Source organism: Salvelinus fontinalis, chromosome 4 (genome assembly GCF_029448725.1).
Source record: "Salvelinus fontinalis isolate EN_2023a chromosome 4, ASM2944872v1, whole genome shotgun sequence".
Taxonomy (NCBI): domain Eukaryota; kingdom Metazoa; phylum Chordata; class Actinopteri; order Salmoniformes; family Salmonidae; genus Salvelinus; species Salvelinus fontinalis.
The window spans coordinates 18,412,725-18,423,730 of record NC_074668.1 but is presented as its reverse complement, the minus strand read 5'-3'; positions in this window follow the sequence as shown (position 1 = coordinate 18,423,730).

The following is an 11,006-nucleotide window of genomic DNA, read 5'->3' as shown; positions in this document are numbered from 1 at the left end:
GATAGCTAGGTGGGCCAACCAGATTTCACAGTTATAGTGAGTACATTTTTCCTTAATAAAGTAGTTGTGACGTATAGTCAAGCTTCTCTCTTGCTTGGCACAAGGCCACACGGTTCTCCTCACGGTTCTTTAAGGGACAGTTTCCCAGACACTAATTAAGCCTAGACTTGGACTAAAAAGCATTCACAAAGGAGATTCTCCATTGAAAGCACTTTTTAGTCCAGGACAAGTACTAATCTGTGTCTGGGAAACTGGCCCTCAAGCAGTGCTCCTTCCTTTTTACTTTCCATAGCTTCAATGATGATAATAAAGATCAGTGCTATATAGTCAATACTGGTGCCCTGGGGCTACATACAGTACATAAACATAATGGAGACTGTTTAATCTCTCGTTGACAGATTTTAGTTCTGGGTTTCCGAGATTAGATACTTTTTAAAAGACACTGTATAATGGAGACATTTCAAGACTGCCTCTCCTTCTCAATGACAGTTCAGAGCAGGCCACCCCATGGGGGCTATGCCATAGAGACAGGTGGGATGGTGTCTGCTCTGCATGCAGGAGCTCAGTAATCTCTTATGAATCCCAAACCACCCCCTAACCTCGCCCCTACCAACTTGCTCGGAGGGCCCTCAATTGTTACATGTTGCTGACAAAACTCCAAGGGGATAGGGTAAAAAAAAACATCAACTTCAGGACACCTTCCTGACTTGAATGATGGAATTCATGTTCCACTTTTAAATAATACAAATTCAAATGAACAAATCCCGTCTGTCGTTTTACAAGATATTAACCTCAGTAACAGGTAAACATTTAATTTGGGAAGAACTTCATCTGTTACATTATGTGTCAAGTCTCAAAATCAGACAAACAAATGCAAATGGAATATAATTAAGCCCACCTCTCCATTCTTTTGATGAAATCGAGCAAATTACAAACATATCGCAGTGCGTGTCGGGATAGCACTTCGCTCTGAAGCCTGCAGCATTGCAGCCTCTCAGTCAAAGTGTCCGAGGGTCTAATTAGACCCTACAATCAAAATTGTCACTCCCTCAGCTTTGGGACACTTGTTCAAGTGGTGGAGGCACACGTGTACGCTCAAATGTAGGGCCGAGGGGTGACGAGAAGGGGAAGGGGGGGATTTGGGTTTTAGCCCCTCTCTCCAGTATATAGACTCTCCTTCAACTTCTCTAGGCGGGCTTGGGCCCCCTCCAGAGGCAGCACTGTGTCACTGCACCCATATGGACCACAAAGCCTGCTCAGTGCTCAAAGTCACAACCCCACTACACTGAATGCTTATGGTAGAAATTGCCAGTAACCACAGATCAAGGATCAGATTACTCTACCCCCAATCCTTACCATCACAATTAAGGCAACGAAAGCATTTTGGGGGAACTTCTAGCAAATCTCCATAAAACTGAATACCTGATCACAATGGAAAACATTTACACTGAGTGTACCAAACATGAAGAACACCTGCTCTTTCCATGAGAACTTTCACCTGGATTCACCTGGTCAGTCTAAGATCTCTTATTGATGTCACTTGTTAAATCCACTTCAATCAGTGTAGATGAAGGGGAGGAAGCAGGTTAAAGGATTTTTAAGCCTTAAGACTATTGAGACGTGGATTGTGTGTGTGCCATTCATAGGGTGAATGGGCAAGACAAAAGAAGCTTTCGACACCTTGTATAGTCCATGCCCCGATTGAGGCTGTTCTGAGGGCCAAAACTCGATATTAGGATGGTGTTCCTAATGTTTTGTGCACTCAGTGAAAATTCTGGATTCTCATGTGTGTTCACTCTAATATATCTACTTTGGATTGTTATTTCTTGATTTCTTGTTCATTTTGGGGGATTATTTGTGTATTTGTCAGACATTCTACTGCACAGTTGGAGCTAGTAACATAAGCATTCTACTGCACTTGCTATAACACCTGCAAATCTGTGTACGTGACTATTTGATTTGATTTAAGATCAGTCAACTGATAATATGCCAGGACAAAGGTTAATGACTCATATACACACAAAGAGTTTACAGCAGCATGACAGCACAGATTACATAGCGATAAAGACTGACAAATCACAAACACCAGGTAATTCTAATCTGATCTGCACGCACACACACGCCTCTAGGCAGAAGGAGCCACAGACATGTGAGTAAAGAGGAGAACACAACACTATCTCTATCAACGAACTCACTGTGTGTTTCTTTTCCCACATCAACATCAGGCCTGTTCCTGAGTCACACGTCTGACTATTTTAACCCATTCCTTCTCTGTACATTGCATTATGATTACTGCTCTTGAACTCAATTAGTCTACTATGTGGCTCCACAGAAATGCTAAACACTTACAGTACATTCAGGAAAGTATTCAGACCCCATGACTTTATCCACATTTTGTTATGTTACAGCCTTATTCTAAAATTGATTAAAACATTTTTCCCCCTCATCTACGCACAATACCTCATAATGACAAAGAAAAAAACAGATTTTTAGAAATGTTTGGAAATTTACAACAAATAAAAAAATGAAATATCACATTTACATGAGTATTCAGACCCTTTACTCAGTACTTTGTTGAAGGACCTTTTGGCAGCGATTACAGCCTTGAGTCTTCTTGGGTATGACGCTATAAGCTTGGCACATCTGTATTTGGGGAGTTTCTCCCATTATTCTCTGCAGATCCTCTCAAGCTCTGTCAGGTTGGATGGGGAGCGTTGCTGCACAGCTATTTTCAGGTCTCCAGAGATGTTTGATCGGGTTCAAGTCCGGACTCTGGCTGGGCCACTCAAGGACATTCAGAGACTTGTCCTGAAGCCACTCCAGCGTTGTCTTGACTGTGTGCTTAGGGTCGTTGTCCTGTTGGAAGGTGAACTGTCCTGAGCGCTCTGAAGCAGGTTTTCATCAAGGATCTTTCTGTACTTTGCTCCGTTCATCTTTCCCTTGATCCTGACCAGTCTCCCAGTCCCTGCCGCTGAAAAACATCCCCACAGCATGATGCTGCCACCACCATGCTTCACTGTAGGGATGGTGCCAGGTTTCCTCCAGACGTGACGCTTGGCATTCAAGCCAAAGAGTTCAATCTTGGTTTCATCAGACCAGTGAATTTTGTTTCTCATGGTCTGAGAGTCCTTTAAGTGCCTTTTGGCAAACTCCAAGCGGGCCGTCATGTACCTTTTACTGAGGAGTGGCTTCCGTCTGACCACTCTACCATAAAGGCCTGATTGGTGGAGTGCTGCAGAGATGGTTGTCCTTCTGGAAGGTTCTCCCATCTCCACAGAGGAACTCTGCAGCTCTCAGAGTGACCATAAGATTATTGTTGCCTCCCCTCCATGACCAAGGCCCTTCTCCCCCGATTGCTCAATTTGGCCATGTGGCCAGCTCTAGGAAGATTCCTGATGGTTCCAAACCTCTTCCATTTAAGAATGATGGAAGCCACTGTGTTCTTGGGGACCTTCAATGCTGCAGACATGTTTTGGTACATTCCCCTAGATCTGTGCCTCGACACAATCCTGTCTTGGAGCTCTACGGACAATTCCTTCGACCTCATGGCTTGGTTTTTGCTCTGACATGCACTGTCAACTGTGGGACCTTATATAGACAGGTGTGTGCCTTTCCAAATCATGTCCAATCAATTGAATTTGGCACAGGTGGACTCCAATCAAGTTGTAGAAACATCTCAATGATGATTAATGGGAACAGGATGCACCTGAGCTCAATTTCGAGTCTCATAGCAAAGGTTCTGAATATTTTCTATTTTTTAGACTTTTTTATTTTCTAAAAACCTGTTTTGGCTTTGTCATTGTGGGCTATTGTGTGTAGATTGACGAGGGGAGGGAAATAAGGCTGTAACGTAACAACATGTGTGAAAAATCCAGACGTCTGAATACTTTCCGAATGTACTGTATAGTACCATAAAAACTCTTTGTAATGTTAATTTCCCCCAGATATTCTCTGACATATGAATGTCACTGTATCTGCGTAATGCAGTTCAGCTGACTCGTAGGGGATGTAAATCTGGACCTCCATGACCCCTCTGCTTCCACCCCGATGGCAGAGATTGAGAGATGCTTGTCAGCGGTAGAGAATCGACACACAGTCTAACAAAATACACAAAATCTTCCTCATCCTGACTCTTCAGTCAAGCCTAAGTATTCTAGAAAATGTCATTGTTTATTTTCCACCCACTCGCTCCCTAATTCTCTCTACACCAAAATATACCAATCCTCTCCAACACACTCCCTTTGCTACTCCCATAGAAATAGAGGGACTAGAATGGACGTTTCCGTTCAAGTCACCGTTCTGTGAAGGGTGAACCTGTGGCCATATTGAGTGTAAAGCCGAAACGTCTGTGTACACTATCCCTGATACAGTAAAAAAATATACAGTACCAGTCAAAAGGTTGGACACACTTACTCATTCAAGAGTTTTTCTTTATTTTTTACTATTTTCTACGTTGTAGAATAATAGTGAAGACATCAAAACTATGAAATAACACCTATGGAATCATGTAGTTACCAAAAAAGTGTTAAACAAATCCAAATATGTTTTATATTTGAGATTCTTCAAAGTAACCACCCTTTGGTTTGATGACAGCTTTGTAAACTCTTGGCATTCTCTCAACCAGCTTCAAAACTTTTCCAACAGTCTATGCTGAGAATTTGATGGCTGCTTTTTCTTCACTCCGCGGTCCAACTCATCCCAAACCATCTCAATTGGGTTGAGGTTGGGTGATTGTGGAGGCCAGGTCATCTGATGCAGCACCATCACTCATCTTATTGGTGAAATTGCCCTTACACAGCCTGGAGGTGTGTTTTGGGTCATTGTCCTGTTGAAAAACAAATGATAGTCCCAAACCTGATGGGATGGTGTATCACTGTGTTAGCCATGCTGGTTAAGAACACCTTGAATTCTAAATAAATCACTGACAGTGTCACCAGCAAAGCACCCCCACACCATCACACCTCCTCCTGAGGTGCAGTTATCTCCAATGAACTTATCCTCTGCAGCAGAGGTAACTCTGGGTCTTCCATTCCTGTGGCGGTCCTCATGAAAGCCAGTTTCATCATAGGACTTGATGGTTTTTGTGACTGTACATGAAAGAAACTTTCAAAGTTCTTGAAATGTTCCGGATTGACTGACCTTCATGTCTTAAAGTAATGATGGACTGTCGTCTCTCGTTGCTTATTTGAGCTGTTCTTGCCATAATATGGACTTGATATTTTACAAATAGAGCTATCTGCTGTATACCGCCCTAGCTTGTCACAACACAACTGATTGGCTCAAACGCATTAAGATGGAAAGCAATTCTACAAATTAACTTTTAACAAGGCACACCTGATAAGTCAAATGCATTCCAGGTGACTACCTCATGAAGCTGGTTGAGAGAATGCAAAGAGTTTGCAAAGCTGTCATCAAGGCAAAGGGTGGCTATTTTGAAGAATCTCAAATAAAATATATTTTGATTTGTTGATCACTTTTTTGGTTACTACATGATTACATATGTGTTATTTCGCAGTTTTTATGTCTTCACTATTATTCTACAATGTAGAAAATCTCACTGTCAGTGCCTGTCGAACACTGCTTTCCCACAGTTCTGTTAACTTTACCGCGAGCGAAGCACTAGCTAGCTAGTGCAGCCAATGTCTCAAGGTGACAGCTAAAGCACAACAAACAGTTATATGTCAAGTATGGCATTAACATTGTATCCAAAAATGATACAAACTAAATTAATCCTTAAATATTATACTTTAAGATGGGGTTTTACCACTTTGGTATTAGCTTGCCCTGTTCGCTGCAGAGGACGAACTTCAAACAATCATCAGGTTTCCAGTGTGTGAGTTAGAGATTGTAACTAGACTAAATGAAAAATCTGTTGATGTGCCATTGAGCAAGGCACTTTACCCTAATTGCTCTAGATAAGAGCATCTGCTAAAATGTAGCATCAGGATTTTATTAATTATCATCTAAAAGGCTAAACTGGTCCAAGATCTGAGATGCTTTATGAATAGTAACTTTCGCCAACTTTGTTATTGTTGTTGTAGTTGTTGTCATGCCGAACAACAGCAGAGTTGTCCAGTGCAGAAACAGTGTGACCTGGCCAACAGGAAGGTCAGAGGACTATTAGTGACTTACTTTAAAACCACAATCTGTAAGATTTGCAGTAATCAGGTCACATGGCCAGGAAAAAAGGTATGAAACCACCCATGCGCCATCTAAAGATCTGAATTGAAAGGCACAAAGGGAGCATCTGGTATAACCCAGATGCCCTAAACCCATACTTATGCCTTTTTAATGAACATCCTGACTTGGCAGGAAATGACTAAGCGCATCCCTGCTTCTGCTTCCACTACCCAAAATACCCAGAGGACATCCATAGCCTGGTAGACAGATACAGACCTGTCAGTCAGTCACTAACTCACTCACAGTTAACAATGCATGCCAGGCACACATACATATATAAATATGTTGTGTTGCCATACACACTGAGTATACAAAACATTGGTCCACCACCTAAAGGACATCCAGTCAACTTGACACAACTGTGGGAAGCATTGGAGTCAACATGGGCCAACAAGCTTTCGACACGTTGTAGAGTCCATGACCCGATGAACTGAGGCTGTCTAAGAGCAAAAGGTGGGTGCAATATTAGGACGGTGTTCCTAATGTTTGATATACTCAGTGTACACACGGGATAGGTGCAGTGAAATGTGTTGTTTTACAGGATCATAGTAGTAGTACAGCGCCCCTGGAGCACATTAGGGTTAAGTGCCTTGCTCAAGGGCACATCAACAGATTTTCACTTTGTCGGCTTGGGTATTCAAACCAGCAACCTTTCGGTTACTGGCGCTAAAATTTTAACCACTAGTCTCTCTGCCTCCCTGCCAGGGATCTAGCAAGTAAGAGTGCCACAAAACTCTCCAAGGGCCACAGCTATGGGATGTCGTGTTTAGCGGGCCATCATCGGCCTGACTGCCTCTGCAATCTCAGTCTTATCCTCTTTGATAGTAACTGCCAGGGAAAGTTGTTTAACTTCATCTCTGATTCAGTCTTGTTACTCAGAGAGACAGAGCTTCTCACAACAACCCTGCTGAGATAACTGATCATTATAACTGATCATTGACAATTTTGTCTTCAGTAATGATTCTTATAACACTCAAACGGCATATTCTGAATCTGTTTGATAGGTTATTAATAGCTTTGTTTTTATGGAGTCCATTAAGCCATGACACAAGTAACCAAGTTATTTTGATGATGAAATAGGTAGACCAGGGATGGGCAACTACAGTCCTCGAGGGCCTGAGTGGTGTTACACTTTTTCTCCATCCCTTGCAAACACAGCTGATTAAACTAATGTCATTCTAAACTGAAGATCATGATTAGATGATTATTGGAGTCAGGTGTGTTATCTGGAGCTGGGGCAAAACTGTGACACCAATCAGGCCCTCGAGGACTAGAGCTCCCCATCGCTGAAGTGGACTATAATAAGTGCAAGTTTTGAAGAGATTGTAGCCTAATCTTTCTGAGTAACTTGTCCAAACATCTCCATTTTATGAAGCATGGAATGTTCAAACAAGTTGAGCAGGTAGCTTACAGGTTGTGTCAGGTCCCAGACAGTCTTGTGGTGTTGACAACCGCATGAATTAACTAGTCAACCATATCCTTGAGGCACTCTTTACTGTCAGCGTCAAAGGAGGATCTCTAGAGCAGTGTTTCCCAACGCCAGTCCCCCAACTGCACACATTTTTGTTGTAGACCCAGACAAACTCACCTGATTCAAATTGTCAACTAATCATCAAGCCCTGAATGAGTTGAATCAGCTGAGTTTTTCTGGAGTTACAACAAAATAGTATGGTGTTGGGGGACTGGAGGACAGGGGTTGGAAATCATTGCTTGCACAGTCAAGGATGATAGGCTTACAGCAAAGATAATTAGGGGTGTTTGGTTTTTACGTACACCATAAACCTGAGATTACATAACCCCCGTGGCCAGGTAGGCTCGATCAGATCAGTGGACAGTGACTGCTGGTTTCCTGCTACAGGTGTGGATGGACAGTCATTCATCATGCGCAGGAATGTGTTTTCAAATATGGAGAGCAGTGAAAAAGGGAGGTTTCCTCTCACTAACGTATAGAGATTTATCAAAACAAACATATGTAGGTAACTCTTAAAAAAACATTGACAGGCAATCCTTGATACCTACCTTTACAAAAATAAACAGTGTTAATTTGTATGCTGTATCAGTGGCGATTTTAGCAAAGCCACAACACAACACAAAAAATACATGATTTGCACTATGACGGTGACAAACGGTGTCCACAAACTGTTAGGGCCTACATAAAGCTGTCCCAACACCTTACCACTGCTACAACTGGCTATCAGCTGAGCCTTGTCTGGCAGCGAAACAGTTCATTCAGCCTCATTTACTGCCTTTTAAAAAAACATAGCTGATATGGCTGACTTGCTTAAACAAATGGGGTTTCTACTGACAATTGAGATGTACAAAACACGGCTTAAAGGGACGACAAGCGGATAAGAGGCAATCCGTAATTTCGATTAAGACATTAATGAGCGAGCTAGACAGACATAGTCAATAATACTAATTGTTCAGCACTTTTGAAATGTACAGCGACAGAATTCAGAACATGGTCCGTTGAATAGCAGGCTAGTGATTGCTTTGCAATGCTTGCAGTTAGCCACTGATTCCTTCCATAACACTCATTGTTGAATTTGCGATATCCAACTAGTTGTGTAATGTTTATGTCCCATAGGGCGGCGCACAATTTGCCCAGCGTCGTCCGGTTTTGGCCAGGGTAGGCCGTCATTGTAAATAAGAATTTGTTCTTAACTGACTTGCCTAGTTAAATAAAGGTTAAATAAAATGTAAAAAATGTCCAATTGTCGATGAGCACAGATACGTGTAATCTATAATTTCTTTTCATATGACAAGGATTAAAAAGGATTTGCCAGTAGATTGTCGGCTTGATTGATGATGATGACTACTAGCTTTTTGAAAGTATGACGTTGACCTGATCAGTCCAATCAAAGCTACTGTAGATATAAAGTGATTTGACGTCATTTTATCTGTGGCCAATGACCTTGGCCCTTCTTGGATGGGCACTGTAACTCTATGGCAGCACCCAAGGGGCTTGAATTTCGAGCTTTACCCTTAGATTTGGTGGTGACATAGTGTCCCGATGAGTAACAGAACATTGAGCGCTCCGTATTTTCCGCTGGCTGTCCCACCACCACAGAAAGCACTAAGCTAGGCTGAAACACCTGCATTTTGGAGCTGTCTTACTCAAAAAAGCAAAAAAGAGACCATGTTTGTATGCGGTTTTATTAACTCAATGTATATATTTTTTTACATAGCTTGAAAAGTGATATGTGACACGTATCAATGCCAAAATAACATGCAAAGCAGGCGACCCCCCCCCCCCCCCCCCAAATGTGGGGCTAAAAATGTGGGGCTCAGTGGCGACCTGAAGGACCCCCACACTGAAGGACTGGCTGCAAAATAACTAAGGTTGAACTGCAGTTTAATTACAAAATGACTGCACTACTACAGTTACAAAAGTGAGGATGCAGTAAATGTTAATTGATCTTTTGCTGCTGGGTGTAGGGAGGTGTGCCCCTTATTTTGTCCAATGAGGTATTTTCAGAAAATATATCTGTCCATTAAGGATCCATCTGGGATTCAACAACAAAGAGGACACCCCACCACTTTTTGGGAAACAGCTGATGGGGTGGAGAAATGTATCCACTTTCAAATTCATAGACAGAGAAATGGATGCAAGGACTGACCATCCATAGCTGTTCCTCTGCAATCTCAGTCTTTTCCTCTTTGATTGTAACTGCCAGTGAAAGTTATTTCACTTTATCTCTGATAGTCTTGTTACTCAGGGTAACAGAGCATCTCACAACAACCCTGCTGAGATAACTGATAATGATAAAATATTACAAAATAAATACAATTTGGTCGATAACAAAAAACATCCTTACTGAATTTAAAAGTCATCCAATAATGAATCCTCTACATTATTACATGTAATCAGTTTCTCCTCAACCCTAGTATGTGCATGCTTTGAAAAGGTTGTAGTCTACTCCTTCTGAGTAACGTGTACAAACATCTTCATTGTATGAAGCATGGAATGTTGAAACATGTTGGACAGGTAGTTTAAAGTTAGTGTCAGGTCCCAGACAGCCTTGACAACCACAGGAGATAGCTAGTAAACCACACCCTTGAGCCACTCTTTACCACCAGCCTCAAAGGAGGATCTCTGGGAATCACTGTTCACATAGTCATGGATGATAGGCCTACATTCAAGATAACCAGGTGTGTTTGGTTTTACGTAGACCATATACCTGAGATGATATAACACTCGTGGCTATCTATAAACCAAAAATGTACTATCTAGAACCTAAAAGGGTTATTTGGCTGTCCCCATAGGATAACCCTTTGTAGAACCCTTTTTGGTAATAGGTAAAAACCCTTTTGGTTCCAGGTAGAACCCTTTTGGATTCCATGTCACAGAGGGAACCAAAAAGGGTTCTCCTGTAGGGACAGCCGAACCCTTTTGAAACCCTTTTTTGAAAGCGTGTACGCTCGAGCAGATCTGTGGGCGGTGTCTGCTGGTTGCCTGCTACAGGTGTTGTACAGGTGTGGATGGACAGTCAGTCATCATGCGCAGGAAGTTAAGGTGTTTTCAATGAGGCAAAGCAGAACCTAAAAGGTGGGAACCCAAAGGGTTTTACCTATTACCAAAGAGAAGTGAAAAGGGGTGGTGTCCTCTCACTAATGTATAGAAATGTATCAAAACAAACAAATATGCAGGTAACTCTTTAAAATAACATTGACAGAGGCAGGCACAAGCTTGGCAGGCAATTTACAGGTAGCATCAGGTCTCAGACCTGTGGCCTTAACAACCACAGGAGGTAGCTAGTAAACCACACCCGTGAAGCACTCTTTACCGCCAGCCTCAAAGGAGGATTATACATGAGATAAAAGTG